This window comes from Liolophura sinensis, chromosome 6 (assembly GCF_032854445.1).
Source record: "Liolophura sinensis isolate JHLJ2023 chromosome 6, CUHK_Ljap_v2, whole genome shotgun sequence".
In the NCBI taxonomy this organism is placed as follows: domain Eukaryota; kingdom Metazoa; phylum Mollusca; class Polyplacophora; order Chitonida; family Chitonidae; genus Liolophura; species Liolophura sinensis.
Genome location: NC_088300.1, coordinates 8,334,074 through 8,339,874, shown reverse-complemented (window position 1 = coordinate 8,339,874; position 5,801 = coordinate 8,334,074).

The following is a 5,801-nucleotide window of genomic DNA, read 5'->3' as shown; positions in this document are numbered from 1 at the left end:
ATACATATATACCTGTTGATGTTACACTCAGTGCGATGCATCATGTGACTAATTTTCTCAGTGTTATGTGACCAGTTCCTAAGTGTCAGGTGACCAGTTTGTTCTGTCAAGAGACCATTTGTTACAAGGTCACCTTGGCCATGATGTTTTCCCCAACCTGATTCTACACCCATCCAGTATTGGCCGGTGCTGATTTCACAAGATGAAGTTTACAACTTTTTTCCTGATTAGTTTGTTTTAGCAAACTTTTGTGACCATTTATATGAAATGAATAATCCACATTGTTTTAGAACAACGGTTTTCAGTGTTATCTGATGTTATCAGTTCACAGACTTTTCAGAATCTTCATAGAAACTGATGTTTAACTTTTATCCAGCTTGATGCCTTCATGTCACATGTTTTTGTAATGTTTGTACAGTAAGCACATAGCAGTATGGGGGAAAAGTATTTCTGTTCTTCACAGCCATTTTTCATGACATTTTAAAATTTGTTTGTAAAACAGTGCTTGTAATACTTGTACATTTTATACACACTATTATTTCTTGATTTTTTGATTTTATGTTTTCTTTTTTCATGATTGCGATATGTTTGTATATGAGCTTATTGTATATATGCTCACACTTGTGAACATTCAGATTTGATTTATGTGATACTTGAGACGGGACCTTTCTCTTGAAGGTCAGCTTGTTTCTGGTGAGGTCATGTTCCATGTGTTAAACATTGAGTGACACCTGGTGGTCAAAGCTGCATGAATCAAGGGGGAGGTAAACAATGCAGTGACCTTACAAGAGATGCTAATAATGTCTGTTATGATGTGTTTTGAAGTCCTCATACATTATCTGGTTGAAGATAAGAGAATGTGTGTTATTTTAGAACAAATTCATGAGTTAGGTATTAACACTGTACTGATGTGTGTACATGTCCTACAGTACCAAAGTATTGTGATGTGTTTTATCCAATAGATGAGGCCAACAGTTGTGGGGAAATAGCTTGCTGATATGTTAATATAGTATTCATTATAAATCTTGAGATAAAGGGTTGTTTATCATAGGACAACAGTAGACTTACATTTTGTGTTTATTATAGGAGAGAAAAACTCGTGTAGACTGAAATAATCATAATTGTACACTGCACATGGACTAAACCAAAATGATGACCTTTTTTTTTGTGCTTATACGTGTGCAAGTTTGTTTTGTTTTAAATTGATTCCTGTCATTAGTTGTGTTTTTTTTTTTTCTTTTGAAGTAAAGGTCTTTTCTTGTTATGATTGCCCTGCTGTTAGAACAAAATTAAATTTTAAAAACTGATTTAAATGTGCATTACAAGACTTCTTACCTTGCTTTTGGAGGAAAACAGGTGTAATTACTATCTAGTTGCATGTCAATGGGTGATTTAATGTTGGAGTTCTAAAGTGTAGTGTACTCACATAAACAGGGGCAAATCATCAGGCCTAGTCCAGTAAAGTTATTGTCATAGGTATGAACCTCATTGCCATTTTACTACATGTACCTCACTTCAGTTTGCAAATCTTTTCATCTCTTGATGTATCATATTGCATAATTTGTAGACAATATTTAATCACGTTATAGAACAATAACACACCAAATAAAATTGGCAACACTTATGTGTTTGCAAAAGGAGGAGTTTTCAAGAAGAAGAAAAATATCATTGATTTTTTATATTTTATAAATGAAATTGTTGAATAAAATAGAACTTTGGGGAACTACTAATAGAGGGAATAGACTATTTGTGGGGCCTTGGTGACAACGATGTTCATTGTGGCCATTTTGGCAATGTATCAAATGTTGAAGACCACTTTTCTTCATTAATACAGTCTACATTTAGGTACGTCAATCGTGGTATAGTTGGTCACTAACTTGCCAAAGATCGGTGGTTTACCTCGGGCACTTTGGTTTGCTCAACGCATAAAATTGTTTTGCCATTGTATCAGTGAAAAATTCTTTAGTTTAGTGTTGAACAATAAAAAGAACATACATGTTCTTGTAGAATGTGCGTGCATACTGACTGAGAGCACCTGCAAAGCTACTTGAACTCTCATTACAACAAATCAGGGGAAGACCGCTTTAAAATCAGCATGGTTGATACTGGTGATAGGGATGAGGGATAAACATACATGTGCACTGAAGCATTTGTGACCACTGTGCCTAGCTTTTGGGTCAGCAGTTGTGCTATAGGCTTGTGATGTATAATACTATTGGTGGCCCTCTTGAATTGACTTTCCACATGTTTTTATTGATATGAACTTCATCTAGTGTATCATCTACCTTATTATCCAGCCACACACACACATGTATTACAGGTAGATTGATTTTGATTTGCAGGCAACAGTCATAAGAACTATTTTCTAGCATGGCAACTTATCAGGTGCAGAATCATTGGATAAATTTGGAATTATTGAGCAACTGACATTAATATTTGCAGGAAAAAATGGCCATACAAAATGTTAGGATAGCGTCTCAGTGAAGGTAACAGGGTTGATCCTGTTTGAGATGAAACTGTAGGTTATAGTCAGATGAGTTAGTAAGCTATGTATGTAGAGGGCACAGGAGTTAAATGTGTGTTATACTGTACACAGCCACTAAAGAAACATTTCACCTATTGTGAGTCATACATGTGACAATATGTGACCTCAGTTTCAGTGTCACTGCAGGACCAAGTTTTAAGAGCTGTTCATTCACGAGGAGCCATATCTGCATATGGCATTTGTTTTCTGTCACTTAACATGTGTACAAAGACATATTTTACAAAGAAAAGAGACTGATACTTGATGAATGTTGGTGAGAGGTTTCCTGTAATCAATTTGTCCTGATGTAAGTAGATCATCCAGATGAACATGGCAACAGTTTGTTTTAGTATTTTTTTTTTTTTTGTATGAACAAGAAAGATCAAAACAGGTGGATGTTAATACTGAAGTGTACTGTTTGGTTTTATTGAAACTGAGGTTGAAGTTCTGTCATTTCTTCCACTATGCTTATATGATTACAAGGTGCATTTGTGAATGATAAGAGGTAGTCAAGCAGTTTCCTTGTTAAAATGCTGAAGTACATGTAGGTTCAATAACATTGACTGAAGGTGGCAATTGTAATCAATTCATTTGCCCTTACAAATAAAATTATAAAGATGCACAGATTGTGCCCAGACATAACCTTTTTATATACAACTTTTGGGCCACATCTTACTGTAGGAAGGTTTTCAATATAGACTTTACGTACTATTATGTATCAAATGCAAAACCTTTACATGTGTAGATTTACATGTATAGTAGAACATCCTGTGGCCAGTAGAACATGCTTTTTATGGTCAAAAACTTAGATGCCAAAAATCACAAACTGCAGGATTAATATGTTTGTAATTACAGGAATCCTTTTTGATATGTCTACCAAAATCTGGAATACAGAACAAGTATATTTCCGAGAAAAACTGAGATGTACAGAATCTCAGTGTGTGTGTATATACATGTGTATACATGTACTTGTATTATCTGAAGCAATAAGTCTTCGCACACCAGGGACGCATCAAATTCAGCCAGTCAGTCATCTCGTCAGTCGTGCCTGGTGAAATAAAGTCATATTTTCCACAAAATTTAAAAATTAAATGTGAGGGTTTGTGGGCACATTGGCTTAATTCTTTTTTGGCGTGGATTAACTTTCAGTATATGTATATAGCTTGCATTGTTTTGGTGCTCATTGTTATGTTTTTTTATTATTTGACCACAGCCAATATGGGCAAGTATTTTGTGTAAATTCTATGTATGTCATTGTCTGTATCCTATCTTCAGTTTTCATTAAAACAGCTGGCTGTAACACAATTCGTTGTTGTTTTTATTCCATGAAAGGCTTAATGATTTTGAAGGGAGAATTGAGACTAGATCTTGACACTTTTGTACATCAGGTTGTACATGTAGTGCCCTAATTCTTTGAGGTTTTCAACCATCACCTTGATCAACATTTTAAAACATTCTGAGAGAACATTAGGGTGTGGAGAAATAAGCTGCAGTTTCATAATGAAGATTGCAATTTAAGTGACACATCAAATTTTTGGCATCATTTTTATAACAATTGTATGCATACATTCCACCGAGAAAAGTACTTTAAAGGTTGAAGCTTTACAGTAGCTTGTGAAGGTGTCACTGGTTGATTCTGTGCTGAACCTGTTATCATTGAGAGAAAAGTGCAAAAGCTGGTCGGCCTGGTGTCAGTTTACCGTGTCTTTCTGTTTATTCCACACTGAGCTTCAGCCTGACAGCTCCACTTCATGTACTGTGGTGCCTGACCAGCTTGTCCACAAATGTCCGTTGACCCGTATGGTGGGCTAATCGTTAGTCCGTTCGTATCAAAGTCGGGAGACTGTTCGATCATACCCAGGTCAAGTCATACTAAAAATGGTACTTGTTGCTATGTCGCTTGGTGCTCAGCAGGGAAAATGAGATTGATTGGCCTGGTGTCAATATGATTTGACTGCATGGGGTGTCGTGTGTGGTGTCTTCAGCATTATACTTCAGTGGCAGCAGCACTCGCCCTGCTACAAGAAGACAGTATGTGTGCACACACCTAATGACTGATCATCATGACGTAAAATCTCACACCTACATACAAATGTCCGACAGTTACACCTCGTGTACATGTAGTACAGGTTCCTGACTTACTATAATGAGTCCAGGCAATGCCTCCAGTTGACAACAGCATCATGACTAACTTACCAACCGTATTAGCGAATGCTAGATTCATCCAGCAACCAGTAGTGAGAGGAGCAAACCTTGCTTCGGCTTATTTAAACAGCTACATACTGGTATTGGATATTCTAAGCTGATCTGAAAGCTGCTTTGGCTCATTTAAACAGCTGCGTATTGGGCATTATAATCTGATCAACTCATCCACAAGAGGAGCCTGTGAAAGCTGGATTCATTCACTCAGCCAGAAATCGTAGGACACAGAGTAAACCAGGTTTGTTCTTCATTTCTTACTAGGGATTGTATGTCTGATGTGGGGTAACGTGTATATGTACAAAAAAGCTTCTCAGCTCTTCTTGTGGTGTAAAAATAGCTTTTAACTACAGATTTGGTACGGCCCCAGCAGTCAGTCTGTAAACGGTCGTTCTCATGTTCCCAGTATTTTCTATTGATGACATCATTTCAAAATATATTTCCGTGCATTGACAAAGTGTGCATAAAAAACAAATATTTTTTTGGCCTACCTTTCTTCACTTTCCTCATACCTCCTTATATACTCTTCGTTTTATAGAATTCATGTGTCCTTTCAGCGTATCCACTTTTCAGATATCATTTGATCAACTTATCAACTTATCCACACAAATCACAAATGAGTCTGAAATTATCATTCACTGAACCTGCAGCATTGGTGAGACCAGGGACTGGTTTCCTGAAAGGCATTTAGTTAAGTAAGCCCTTAACTACCATGTATCTTGTAGGGATATGAAGTGCACTTAGCTAAGGGATGCTAACACTAAATACACTTCATGAAACCGGCCCCTGGAACTAAATTTCAGTTGATCCCCTGTCTTAGGAATGTGACCAACTCATTTGCACACGAGTCTGTGATAGCCGATGTCGCCATTCCCAATGGTGACATAAAGAAAACCATGTTAAGTTTCAGTGTATATAAGCGTTTCAAATAGTATCTGACCGAACATCTTAACCAGCAGTGGCTCTTAACACTGTGCACTTAAAAAATGTTAAAAAATGTTGATGAACTCAATAAAACATAAAATAAGCTGTTTGTTTAATCATTCTCTATTTCACAAGTCATTTTCAGCATGTCAAA